This window comes from Ochotona princeps, chromosome 3, assembly GCF_030435755.1.
Source record: "Ochotona princeps isolate mOchPri1 chromosome 3, mOchPri1.hap1, whole genome shotgun sequence".
NCBI classification, from domain to species: Eukaryota; Metazoa; Chordata; class Mammalia; order Lagomorpha; family Ochotonidae; genus Ochotona; species Ochotona princeps.
Genome location: NC_080834.1, coordinates 57,852,739 through 57,868,021, shown reverse-complemented (window position 1 = coordinate 57,868,021; position 15,283 = coordinate 57,852,739).

Here is a 15,283-nt window from a genome sequence, read left to right as displayed (position 1 = left end):
ATTTTTTTTCACGCTTGGTTCAGTATTCTTTCTTTATGTTCATTTTTGGGTAACTTGGCAATAATTTGTCAGGGAGGGTCTTTTTGGATTGGATCTGTTTGAGGTTCTCTGCCCTCCCTGTATTTGGCTTCCCTTCATGTTCCCAGTGTTTGGCAAGTTCTTTTTTATAAATATTACTGAGTACCTTCTTCAACACTGCTTCTCGTTACATGCTTCAGGGATTCCTGTAATTCTGATATTCAATTGTTTCATGATGTTATTCATCTCTTGGATGTATTTCTTGGCTTTATTCATATTATCTACTACATGTTTAATTAATTGTTCTCAGATTGGCTATCTTCTTTCTTCTGTAGCATTCATCCTGTTGTTTAGGTTTTCTATTATGTTGTTTAGTCCAAGTATTTCAGTTTGGATTTGTTTTACTGAATCTATCTCTGTGGTGATATATTCTTTAAATTCCTTGAGTTCTTGACATCATTCCTGAAGAGTTTTGTGATGGCTTATTTGTATTCCCAGTCCGGGAGCTCCTCAATGCTTTCATACTGCAGCTGTAAGCTTGATGTGATGTTTTGTTCATTTTTGAGGAAAGTTCTACCTCCCTCATCTATGTTACTTCCTGTGTTTCTGCCTTTTCCCATGGCCTTTTGGATCTGTGTGCTTTCTTACTGTGTTGGAAATGTACATGCCCCTGTGGGCCCTCAGTCTCTGCTGTTTTGATGGAGTTTTCTGGGACAACTTTCTGGAGTCTTGGAGGCTGCTGTGGTACTCTGCCACCAGGGATCCTGTCTCTCTCAGGTGATTCTGGTATCACTCCGCGGGGGACTCAGAGTACTGATCCTTTGTGTGTGGGCAGATTCAGTTCTTCCTCTGAATGTCCCTGGCTTAAAATGATCCACTCCCCTGCTGCTCCCTTTCCAATGGTGTACCCTTCTTTTTCAGGGAACACCCAGTCAGGTGCCTGCGGCTTTCTTTGTTTTCCCTTCCTTCCCCACTGTTTTGCACTATGGTTTCCTTTGCATCCTATTGTCTCCTTGTGGAAGACAAAGACTCCTGCTGGGAGTCTCCCTGTACTGCTTTAAAACTCACAAGACTGTTGTCTGCATCCTGGTGTGCCATCTGAATTCACCTTCCTGGGCTGACAGCTACAATCCTGAGCCTCATCAGAAGCCCTTCCTCACTTGCATGTCATCTCCTTCCCTCTGGTGTTCTCCAGGGAGTTTCAATCATCTGGCCCAGACGTTTTCTTCTTTCACCCCTCTGATCCACTGGAACCTAACCATAATCTTTCTCCACATTCAGCTACATCTGTTTTCTGTGACAGACCCTCTTGCTAAGTCCAGAAATTAGATTTTAATATGTATTTTCTGCAAGGACATGATATTCAGGCAATAGTACATAAAGAAATTTCACCAAAAAATCTATACAGGTTCCAATAATCATTTGAGAAATACCCACCATCATTTATTATTAAAGATGTGCCAATCAGAACATCAGTGAGGTACTACTTTATTGTCATGATAATGTCTGGAATAAAAACAAGTCAAGAAAACCAAAGAGCCATTGAACGTAATGTGAAGAAATTGAGACTTTGCTCACTTTGATAGTATAGGTATAATTGCAGAGTTGTTACCCAAACAGACACGTCAGTCCTCCCCCTCAGAAAAAAAAAAAAAAAGAAACAGAATGATGCTATTCTATTTCAGGCAATTTATCCAAAAGAAATAATGGCAGGGGCACAGCGGCGTAGTGGTTAAAGTCCTCGCCTTGCACGCCCAGGATACCATATGGGTGCCTGTTCTAATCCCTACAGCTCCTCTTCCCATCCAGCTCCCTGCTTGTGGCCTGGGAGAATCAGTATATGATTAGTACTTTTTTTGATGGAAGGAGTCAGGTATCAACTATTTTTTCATTCTGATGTTACCATTGATGATACTAATGTCTTTGAGTGTCTATAGCTCAGGGAACATATAAAACTTTCCTTTTAATATCTTTCCTTTTCATTCCTTATAGTTCGATAAAGATGTTTGCTTTGAATGTTTTGCTGCTGTTTTCTTATGTGATTGGGCATAGATGTTCCTTATTATCCACTGGAGATCCTGCTGATATAAAAGCTGAGAGCAGTCAAGCATTTTGTACAGGAAGTGCATTACTGCATGCATGGAGTCTTCTGTACTCCGCTAGCTTTACTTACATGTGACTAAAAGCAGCACATAAATAGTTGCTATACTTTGTTGTTTAACAAATAATGACCAGGAAAAACTCTTCAGTACAGACACATTTTAAGTATATTTTGATCTGCACCTTATTGAGTACTCTCTATTTAGAATGGCCAATAAAAGCTAATATATGTTCACATGGAAGTCATTGTAATTGAAGACTAAAAGCTCTCCTTATTACTACTACATGAGAATTTATATTTGAAACATTTCTTTGGTGACTCATTTGTTCATTCATTTTTGAGCATAACAAGTTTAAAACACAGGAATCCATTCAAATGGATTCCATTTATCTTTTTCTGAACAAAATTTTAGGACTGAATCATAGAAAAGCCATATACGGGTGAATTTCAAGCAGATTTAATGCTTGGATATTATTTTGTTTAACTCTCTGAATGTTAAAAAATCATACTCTAGCTTGAAGTACAGTTATTTTTCCTTCCCATTTTTAGTTTTTGATGATATAGTCATTTTAAATGGCATATAATTTTCTGAACAGATATTTTTCATATTAGAGTTTTATGATACAAATATTTTCTAAATTATTGTGAACATTATCATTTTATTACTTTGAATATTTTTTAAAGCACAGAAAGGCATTTTCCATTTATTACCTTTTTCATGTTTGTTATAAATGTATCACCTAGGAATTAAAATTCTCATTGCCCTCGCCTGTCCTTTCAGAATTAAAAAAAAAAAAGGACAGTTGCAAGCATATAGTTCTTTTTTTTTTTTCTTTTTTTTTATTGTTAATTATTTTGCATTATGTGACAGTTTCATAGGCTCTGGGAATCCCCCCCTCTCTTCCCCTCCCCTCCCCCCGGTGGATTCCTCCACCTTGATGCAGTATTACAGTTCAAATTCAATCAAGATTCTTTCATTGCAAACATATACCAAGCATAGAGTCCAGCTACTTATTGTCCAGATGGGTTGAACAGTTTCTTGGGGAGACCTTTTCTGGTCTGAAGTTTGAGCTGGCAGAATATCATCACAGTCAATTAAGAGTCCCAATATAACATCAACAGCAATTTGCAATGTTATGGAGTTGACATGGTTTTGAGTAACCAGTGTATTAAAAAGAAAAAAAATAAATAAATAAATTAAAAAAAAAAAAAAAAGGAAAACAAGTCCTAGCCACAACCTATGATTAGCTCATTGACATTTCAATTTAGTTCATATACAGGACCGGCTGCTCTATACCTTAAAATGGCCATAAGGCACCATTCAGCTGTTTCGTGTCCATTTCATCTTAGTATTTAGCCAGTTGTTGTGTTGAAGTAAAATTTTGCTGATCTTGGCAGATTTTAGGATAATCCAGACTGGCTTGTAACTCTAACAAGATATATGTCAACATTTTAGGTGCAGAACATTTTTTTTTTTGGGGGGGGGTGTGCAGGAAAATCCTCAACACCATGGTGAGGAGTAAAACTAATCTTTGTGACCCACCCAGCGAGGCATGAGCCAATCCATGCCAGCTCTTTCCTGTCAGATTTCAAGTTCTACTTTCTGTTGTTTATTTATTTTAGGTTTTTTTTTTTTTTTTTTTTTTTTTTTTTTTTTTTTTTTTTTTTAAGTTTGTATGATTGTTTGTTTGCTGTGAGGGGTTTTCGAAGCGATCCTGATGGTCATTGCGAGGGAGGGGGGGTCCAGAGGTGGAGCCAGGCTCGGACCAGAGAAAGCTCTCCTCCCTGGTCCCGAAGGACGTTTATTGTTCTTCTGTTTCTGCAGACCACTCAGGGCTTCTGGTTGTCTTTCCGATGACGTTGGTTTCTGCACGGTAGTGTTTGGACTTCTTCCATCCCCTGTGGAAGCTCCGGTTGGGGGTGGGTGACCTCAGAGTACTCGGCCTCCGAGGGCATCCAATTCCCTGTGGCCTCCTTGGCAGTTGGGATATAGTCCTTGTTGCTCATATTAATAGTTTGTGGTGAAGGTCTGGGAGTCTTCATGGTTGGGATCCAAGCTTCCTCCTTACCACCTGCTCCACTCTGGAGTGCTCCCCTGCTCCACGCACATGACCTCCTGTTAAGAGGTTGTCAGGATCGCACCCGATTCCCCCCTCATGCATAGGTATAGTAGTTTTAGTGTTGTTTAGTGCCGCTTTGAGTCTGTTATCTATGAATTACCAGATTTGATCTTGATAGGCTATATTGTACTTTTTTCTCACTCTTTTTATGGTCCTGAAAGCATATAGTTCTACAGAAAGAAAGTGGAGATGTGCTACATTGGTAACTTAGAGGGTGAGTAGAGGGGACCCTCACAATAAGGTCCAGGCAAGGGAAACTTCAACCTTAGGGGAGACAGAAAAGACCTTGATTTTTCACTAGTCAGACCACTCTATGTAGTCTAACCTACAGCGAAGCGTGATTATAAATGGTAAATTTGTGGCAAGCTGCAAGACATCAGTGAAGCACTCTCATTTTGCTATCCAGAGATGGAATATTGTTTGACGCATATGTAAGGGAATACAAGGGGTTTAAAAAGTGAGCAGTAAGCAGACTAGGCATATTATAACGAGTAATACTAAAATACACTGGTTTCTAGTGAGCTAGTGGAAGGAAATGCAAATTATGATAACGAAAACATTTCATCTCACAGAAAATGTAAATCACTACAACACACTACCTCAACTGAAATAGTTGTGAAGACTCAAAAGGAAATGGGGAATCACGTGAAAACAAGTAGTTATACCATAGCATGCCCTATAGGGTTCTGTCTTACAGTTAAGTGGGGGTAGCTTTGTAAGCAGTTGACTGGGACCCTTAACTAAGAGAAATTGGAAAGGAAGTACTGAAAATGGGAGAATGACCTTCCTCATGTTATCATTGGAAGTTGGACCAATACTCACATATGTAAGTGAATTCAAAACTGTGAGAATTTACTTAAACTAAAAAAAATTAAAGTTTCATTTAAAATAATTTCAGCTAATTTACACTAAAATTTTTACCTAGCAAACTGATTACATTTATTTTTTAGTTAGAATTAAGCAAATCTTTTCAAAATTAAGTGAAATTTTTATATTTTATGTTCACATATATTTGTTTTAATCTCAGATGGTCTCATAGAACATAGTGTCAATATTGTTAAGCTGATAGAATTTTAATATATTTAAGTTAAATCTACATTATTAGAAATAATTTTCCAAATTGTAAAAAGAAATAGACAGAAAGAAAGAAGAAAGAAAGAAGAAAGAAAGAAAGAAAGAAAGAAAGAAAGAAAGAAAGAAAGAAAGAAAGAAAGAAGGAAGGAAGGAAATTTCCTATAGGGCTTTTTGTATTTTGAAAAAAATTATTTGTATTAAATTTTTTGAATAAAAATAATTTCACTTTGGAGTACAAAAAGAAAACATATATGTCAATTATTTATAATACTCTGGAAGATAATCATACTTCCCATATTGCTCAGTCCAGGATTTCTTTTACATATTACATATCAATAGTTCAGTAATATTTGGCCTAGTTTTTTTTTTTTTTTAAGATCTATTGGATAGTCAGATTATGGAGAGGAGAGACAAAAAAATCCATTTGTTCACTCCCTCAAAGCACCATTGCAACAGCTGACAGAAGTGAGTTGATCCAGAGCCAGAAGCCAAGAGCTTCCTCTGGCTCTCCCAAGTGAGTACAAAGCCACAAGTTTTGGGACATCCTGCACTGCATTCAGCAGGGAGCTGAATGAGAAGTGAAAAAGCTGGCGTATGAACCACTGTCCATATGAGACCCCAAGACTTGGAGTTAAAGAGTTAGTAATTGAACCGTTGCTCCTGGCATGGACTTGCATCTTATGTATAAAAAAATAAAAAATAATGCAATTTTGGTATATTTTTGTTAGAGTATTCAATAGAGTATTAAAATAATTTAACCTTTGTTGAATATGTTCTGCTTTAGTTATGTATTGAAAGTCACTGAATATTATATTGAATTGCGTATTAAAGTGAAATTTTGTAGAACTCCAATCTTATTTAGGTTTTAAAATGAAATGATTTGAAGACAATTTGACCTTTAAAAATACTGAGTTTCATTATTAAAAAATTCAAACTATTTTCATTATTTTTGTGCATTTGTAGGTTTTATTGATATTTCAACATCACTTATTCAAAATACATCTGATGGCACATCTCCTGATAGCTTTTTTGCATCAAAATTAACTTCTCTTACACAAATTTTCTACAACCTTTTCATTAATATAAAGAAAATGCATTGTACGTATTCCATATCGACAGTTTGAGGAAGATAATCACATTTCCCTTATTCCCTGCTTCTCCCACATAGCCTTACATCCCTTCCTCTCTTCAGCAGAATTTGCACAGCCTTATTTTAATCTCTGCATTCACAGTATAATTTTTCACTAATCATAATATTCAACAAGTAAAAAGAACTTCCATGAGCATATTTTCACTGGATTATAAACATAGGATAAAAACAATCTTATCCCAGTGTGATTATTCCATTCCCTTCCTGTTTTGTGATCTTGTTCTTAAAGCTTCCTTGGTTATTACTGTAATACAGTGGATTTTGAATATAATGTAAATTTGCAAAACGTACACACTTTCTAAAAATGTGTTACTTTAAAATCTTAATCCTTGAGTATAATCAAATGTAATTCATAAAGCTATCAACTTCCCTTTGAAAATATTTACTATAGTCAGTTTATAGCATAAAACTCAATTTTTAAACTAAATTCACTGAATGAATGAATGAACTTTTCCAATATATTTTTGCTCAAACATACTTCAAAAAGAACTGCCATATGGACATTTCTGACTGAAAGTTGTCAAATATTTTGCAAAGGCCAGGTGATATTTAATTGAGGCTTTCTGATATATATGGCCTCTGAGGGAGCCACCTAGCTCTTCCATTTTAGCATGAAATTAACGATGTACAATATTGCAGATGAATAGCCATGTCTTGTTCTTGTACAAAATTATTTACATAAAAGGCTCATTTTAGATCCATGGTCAGTGGATTGTGGATCAGTGGGGTGCTACAATCCAAAGCAAGATCTACAATCCATCTGAAAATGTGTAGTGCAAAAAGTGGTAGAAAATGGTCAAAGAATTGTACAGAAAGGAAAATATTACAAGATTTTTAGCTAAATAGTAGTTGTTTTTTCACATAAGCATATTTATACATATTCTACATATATGTAAATGTAACATCAAGTTGTATCTAAGCCAAAGTGTTTAATTAAGCTATATCTGTGCAAGATTTTCTGAAAGTCAAGGAAATATGCCTTTTGGGAAAATATGTGTGGATCTAAAAGGTTGAGCCAAGATAAACATACGTTTTAATTACAGCTTCCTATAATTTTTTTTAAAGATTTATTCATTTTATTACAGCCAGATATAGAGAGGAGGAGAGACAGAGAGGAAGATCCTCCGTCCAATGATTCACTCCCCAAGTAAGCCTCAACAGGCCGGTACGCGCCAATCTGAAGCCGGGAACCTGGAACCTCTTCTGGGTCTCCCACGCGGGTGCAGTGCCCCAGTGCATTGGGCTGTCCTCGACTGCTTTCCCAGGCCACAAGCAGGGAGCTGGATGGGAAGTGGAGCTGCCGGGACCAGAACTGGCGCCCTCATGGGATCCCGGGGCTCTCAAGGCGAGGACTTTAGCCGCTAGGCCATGTCGCCAGGCCCAAGCTTCCTATAAATTTTTAAAGAAGTCTTCCATATTTTCAATCTTCTACATTTACTTTTTGTCTACATTTACTTTTTTCTTTCTCATTTTTACATTCTCATTATTTGTTTTATTTATAAGAAAATAAGAAAAGTTTAAAAATCAGTTCAAAGCCAAATAATAAAAATTGTAGAGTTGCTTCTACAACATTCTATTTTAATTTCTAATTTTGCGTCGTTCCCTCTAAGAATGTTTCAACCTACCAATTATTTATCATGAAAAAGCCAATGCAGACATTACCTCAACCCATGAACTAATGGTATTGCAACGTATAGCTGCAGAGATAGTAACTTCATCCTTCCATTGAGAAAAACTTACCCAGAAAGAATTTCTAGCAATTCCAGACATCACGTTTTAACCATCAGTGTAAATGATGTCTTTGAAATTGTGTTGTTTGGCACATTTACACATCAGGGGGAGAATAATTCTAAGAATTGTATTGCATTCTAAAAACTCATATCATAAATGCATATTTCGAATGACATGGTATTCAGTTTAAAATGGCATAAAAATGGAAAGCTGTCAAATAACCTTTGAGGAGTGTATAAAAATAAAAGCATCAATCTTGCTTCATTTCCTAGGATTCAAAATCAATTTTTGCAAGTAGTCTACAGATTCACCTTATGTATAAACAGGATAGAGGAAAACTAATCATAAAAAACTCACAAACATGTTAAGTTGACTTTTATGAGTCTATAAAGTTTTCAAATTACAATTCACACATTCTCTTGAAATATTCATGAACCTTAATTTTTATAGCATTGATTTTTATGAATTCCAGGAAACTTAAGAGCTTTACATTGATAAATATATGCTGAAAAATTGTTTTGCATAACTTGGCTATCCTTTGCTCAGTTTTAAAAGTCAGTATGAAAGTATGACCTCTAAATTACTATGTTTTAGCTAATTATGTTCTTGCCACCTATGTGAAAGATCTAAGATGAATCCCTGGACCCAAGTTTCAGGGTTGCCAATTATTTGTTGTTATTGATATTTGGAGAAGTAATCTGAGCATAGGTCATACCTATATGACCCATTCTCTGTCACTTTCAAAATAGTATTCATAAATATATAAAAGTTAAATTGATAGGTGTTGCACACACATACGCAAATTGCTATGACACAACATGAGGTTATGTAATGAAAACACCATTGTGATTTCAAAATATTGCAAGTTGCAAACCTGTAACATATTACCTTTTAATCTTTTTAATTATGAGGATCGTTTTGCTGATGAAATGGTCTCCAGGTGGGATCATTCTGTTGCAAAAAGTAAATTTCATTATTTTTAATTACTGAGTAGTCGTCTAGGGAGTAGATATACCACCACTTCTTTACCCATTCCTCTTACTTCTACTTTTTTTCCTACAATTTATTTACTTTTATCAGAAAGGCAGATCAGATTTCTGGAGAGAAGGAACAACAGAGAGAAAGAGCCTCCATCCACTCGTCCATTCCCCAAATGGCTACACTGGGCCAAGCTGATGTATTCCATAGCCAGGCAGTAGGACCCTCCTCTGATATCCCATGTAGGTATACGGTCCTGAGTCTTTGGATCATCCTATATTGCTTTTCCAATCCACACAATGAGGCTGGATGAAAGTGGAACAACCAGAACATAAATTGGCACTCATATGGGACACTGGCACGTGCAAGGTAAGGATTTAGCCAATGAGCCATCATGGTCAATCTCATATAGGTCAATCTCATATAGGATCAGATGGAAGTTCAAAATGATTTTTATTTGTATTTCCTTCATACCTGAGGAGTCTGACTTTTTTCCCCTATTTTCCATTTGAAGCTATTATTTTGAAAAAATGACTAATTTAGTTTCCCTATTTTTTGATGAAGAAAATTAAATGCAGTCATTTGATTTTTGTTAAGTATTTATTTTTAGATATAGATGCATACTTTTTTGAATTTCTGAATTATGTGTTACAATTTCATATTTTTAATCATCACATACTTCATGAACTTCTTTAAAAAAAAGATTTATTTATTTTTACTGGAAAGGCAGTTACACAGAGAGAAGCAGAGACAGAAATATCTTCCATTCGCTGGTTCACTCCCCAAGTGGTTGCCACTGCCAGAGCTAAGCCGATCTGAAGCCAGGGACCAGGAACCTCGTCCAGGCCTCCCTCATGAGTACAGGGTCCCAAAACTTTGGTTCATCCTTGATTGCCTTCCTAGGTCATAAAGCAGGGACCAGAATGGAAAGTGAAGCAGACAGGACACAAACTGATGCCCAAATAGGAACTTGATGTTTACAAGCCGAGGACTTTAGCCACTAGGCTGTCATGCTGGGCACTTCGTGAATTTTTCTGCTCTTCAAGGCTTATATTCTACCTCTCCTGACTTCCCTGACACATGTAATCAAAAAATATCATGGTCGGTGTTTGTCTGAGATCCTAATAGTTGTACCTCACTCATAACAAAGAAAAGGGAACTCAAATTCAAATTCCCTGTAGGTAAAAAGCAAAATATCAGGAAGGAAAGAAACATTTTTTTAAATGGCAAAACTTAATTGTAACAGAATTATAGTCTGTTAGTGTTCTGCATCCTAACATTTGAGCCTGAAGAAAAGCAAAGGATATGGTTGATTTACTGTATCCTTCCTTCCAAATGGATCTGAAATGGATTTAGTTATTTTGGTTTAGTTAGTTTGTTTGTTTCTTTGTTTTGGTTTACTTTGGTTTTAAGTGCCTAGTGATATAATTTGCAACATATAAATATTTCCTTTTTGAAGAAACCTTTTACAATCTCTGAAATGGCTATGAAGTAAGGCCCTTGGGAAGGATATTTTCACTGATGAGTCAAGCATTGACCAACTCTTGTGCCTGGACTCCTAGCTATCAGGGAAACTTAATAAAAGTTGGGGGACCCACTTAACAACAGTGAGATTGGCCTACATTGAAAATTCTAATAACACCTGCTGGTGTGCTTGTGGAAGTTACTCTAGTCCACTGTTGCTGGGGTTCAGGCTACTGTAGCCACTGTAGAAGGAAGCATGAGGAGTGGTAAGAAAAATGAAAATTGATCTATTATATGATCCAACTATACCACTTCTGGGAGTATAGCTAAAGAAAATGAAATCTGCATATGAGGAAGAGACCTTTAATTCTATATATACATCAGCACAATTTAAAACAGTGAATGCATGAAAAATACTCTTTTTTCCTTTTTTTTTTTAAACAGGGCTGTTTGATTCTTAATTGGGTCCACATAAAATAAATATTATATGAAAATTTAAAGTAAACACTTCCTCCTCTTTTCTTGCATAATAGTTACATTCAAAAGTCTAATATAATTTATTATGCCTAAAATATCCCTATCATCTAGTGAAACATTATTTTTAAAATTTTGGATATTTGGGGTCATAAAGTCAGCATTCCCTTCCTAGACAAGTTTGCACATTGAATCTGTATTATATTATTTGTAATATTAAGCTTAGAAATTATGTGTAACAGTTGAGAGTGCTGAATAAACATTTATTAGAACTGATTTATCCAGACAATGCTGCCCCATATTTAACATCCATTAGATTATTAGCCTACATTCTGTGTTGCCAAGTTTCTGTTCTATCCTAAACATGCATATTCAGCGTTTTCTTTAACTGCACTTTCTTTAACTGAATTTTCCCATATTCCTTCTTGCAATACTTTCTAATTGGATCATGTTTAAATTTTTCTCCTTGGAGCCAAAGGTTTTAAAAGATAAAATTACAGTGATGGGGCTCGTATTTTTACGTTTTTAAGATACACTACAGATTTAAATTCTATTTATAGAAATAAAATTTCCTCAGCCGACTGATTGCATGCCCCATTTCAATTAAGTAAATTTTAAAGAGAAATATTAGCATAATATATGCTGTTAGCATAGATATTTGAATTGAAAACACATCATGATTTGGTTTCCTTTGTTACTGAAATAAATGGAATTTTAATAATGCATTTATTAAATTGAGGAATTATGAGGTAACTATGAAGCATAGTGATAGAGAAGAGAGTGATTCTCATAGAGTAAGTCTGCAATAATATTTACAAGTAATGCGTTTGAAGCTATGATGAAACAATGTATTTTCAAATATAACCCTTAGTTACAGAAAATCGTCGTAGTACTTCCAGTTACACACATTTATGTGGAAAGTTCATTAGCACTTTGAAATCACCTTTTACATTTTGTGTTGGTTAAATACAACAATATTCTCTGAAATAGAAAAAGTATTACAAAAGCTCATCTGGAAACACAAGAGACCACAAATATCCTTACATATCCTCAAAAATAAAAATAAAGTGCATGGAAATCACAATTCAAAGCCTGAAGACATACTGTGGCACAGTGGTAATCAAAGCAATTTGAAACAGACATAGAGAAGATACTCAATGGATAAAGTAGAAACCCCGAAAGGTAACCCACACCTGTATACATGTATATCCAACTAATCTTTGACAAGAGAATTGAAAATAATCCAGGAAGAAAGGGTGGTCTCTTCAATAAATACTGTTGGGACAATTGGATAATAACCTGCAGAGGTAAGAAGCAAGACCCTCACCTGTCACTTTATATAGAAATCAGGTATAAGTGGATAAAGGCCTAAATCTGCATCCAGAAACCATAAAACTATTAGAGGAAAAAATATGATGCCTATACCTTTACAAAGTATAGGCATCAGCAATGACTTCTTTGAAAAGTCACCTAAAGAACTAAAGCCCCCCAAAGTGGTGAGACTACATAAACCTGAGAAGCTTCTGTACAGCGAAGGGAATGATCAACAAAGTGAAGAAGCAATCTACAGAATGGGAGGGAATCTGCACGGCACAAAACCAATAGGGGAATAATATCTAGGATTAATAACTCATTTCAGAAGCTCATACACAACCAAAAAGAAATAAACCAATCTACTAACCGATCAATCAACCAACAGCAAAAAAAACAAACAAGCAAAAAAAAAAAAAAAAGCAAGCAAAGATACAGTCCTGTGAAGAAATGGACAAAGGGAATTAAGAAAAAAAAAAGCACTTTTCAACAGAACACATTTAGATGGCTAATAGAATAATGAAAAGAAATGCTCAGAATGTCTAGCTATCAAGAAAATACAACTTACAACTGTGGTGAGATTGACCTACATTCAGAACTCTACCAACAACACATACTGGTAGGCATGTGAGGAGAAAGGTACCCACCTTCACTGCAAGTGGGAGTGTAGGCTGGTACAACCACACTGGAAGCCAATATGAATATTGGTAAGAGAACAGAAAACCAACCTGCCATGTGATCCACCTATCCCACTTCTGGGAATATATCCAGAAGAAATGCAATCTACATACGAGCATATGACCTATAATCCTACATTACAGCAGCACAACCTACAAAAGCAAAGACATGGAAATGACCCAGATGCCCGTCAAAATAGGTGTGGATGAGCCAGTGGTATTTTTACTCTATGGAAAATTACTCAGCCATTAAACTAATAGAATTCTACCATTTGAAGCAAAATAGTAGCAGCAAGACACCATTATGATAGTGATATAAGTCAGTTCTTTTAAAAGCATATATTGTATGTTCTTACTGGCATAACAGCCTTCATTCAAAATACAAGATACATTTAAATATAGGTTAACATGCATGGATTTATATATAGTCATCTCTAGGAATAGTATAATACAGACTAACATACTGAGATGTGAATATACAAAGCAATAGGCATCTCTAATCAAACATGGGCTCACAACGAAGCTGTTAGATATATCTTGACAATAGGATCCTGGACTCCGCATCCTACTTCAGTTTTCTGTCACATACACTTAAACAGCATAATGATGTATTTATGACAGTTTAGAAGACTATACTATTGTAATAATATAAGGAGAATGAGTGGGAGAAGGGGATTTGGGAACAGGGTAATTCCCAGAGCCTCTGGAACTATATTATTAAATTAATAATTAAATAAATAGATATATAAATGGATAAATGGATGATGATGATGATAGCTTATAATCAAATTATTATGTTACATTTCTGTCTGAATTACATTTACTCATAATCCGTTGAAATTATTATGGGCTAACATGAAGACTCCTAGATCCTCACCAAGGACTATCAGTATGAGCACCGAGGACTACATCCCTACTGCCAAGGAGACCACGGGGAAATGGAGTGCCTTCGGAGACCAAGAACTCTGAGGTCACCCACCCCCAATTGGATCTACCACATGGGATGGGAGAAGCCCAAATCCTGCCTTGCAGGATCCAAGGTCATTGGAACAACAACCAGGATCCCTGAGCAGTCCGCAGAAACAGAAGAACAGTAAACTTCCTTCAGGACTAGGGAGAGGAGCTTTCTCTGGTCCTTGTCTGCTTCCAATTTTGGGTCCCCACCCCATCTCGTAATAACCATCAGGAGCACTCCAGAAACCCCTCAAAACAAACAAACAAAACTAGAATAGATAGACAGAGAACATCAAGGAAAGCTTAGAAACAGGATACGGTCAGCGGGGATGCACTTATAACTCTCTGGGTGGGACACAAAGATTAGTTACTCCTCACTGGGGTATGGAAGATTTCTCTGCACACCCCTCCTAAACATGCTCACCTAAACTGTTGACATATATCCTGTTAGAATTATAGCGTTAGACCACCTGAAAAACAGCCAGGTTCAGCGAAAACGTGCTTCAATGCTATAAACTGCTAAATACTAAAATTAAAATAGGCATGAGACAGCTGAATAGCAATCTAAGCCATTTTAAGGTGTATAGAACACGGTTGAATATAAACCAAAATTGAAATGTCTGAAGAAGTCGCAGGTTGTGGTTGAGAACCTGCATTTCCCTATTAACATATTGGTTAATCAATACCATGTCAATTAATGCCACAATGTTGTAAATGGTTGGAAATATTATGTTGGGCTTTTAATTGATTGGGATGATACTCTGCCAGCTCTACCTTCAGACCAGAGATGGTCTCACCAAGAAACCATTGAACTTACCAGGACAATAAGATGCTGGACTTTATGCTTGGTAAATACCTCCAATGAAAGAATGTCAACTGAATTTGAACTATGGAAATGCAACAAGGTGGAGCAATCCGCCGTGGGGGGAGGGTGTGGGGAGGGGCGGGGGGAATCCCAGTGCACAAAAAATGTATCACGTAATGCAATGTAATTAATTAAAAAAATGGAATGCAAAAAAAAGGAAGTTATTATGGGCTTACTAGATTTGTGTTCCATTATAGATTTCTTTGCTCTCCATTCATTAAAAAAATTCTCTGAATTACTAAATGTAGCTATAGGATCATAATTTAAATCTATTGAAAAACAATAGCCAGCAAAGTAGCATTTGCCAAAATTTACTCTGACACAGTCTCACTACCATCTTTTTTTTAAACCACATTTCCAAACATA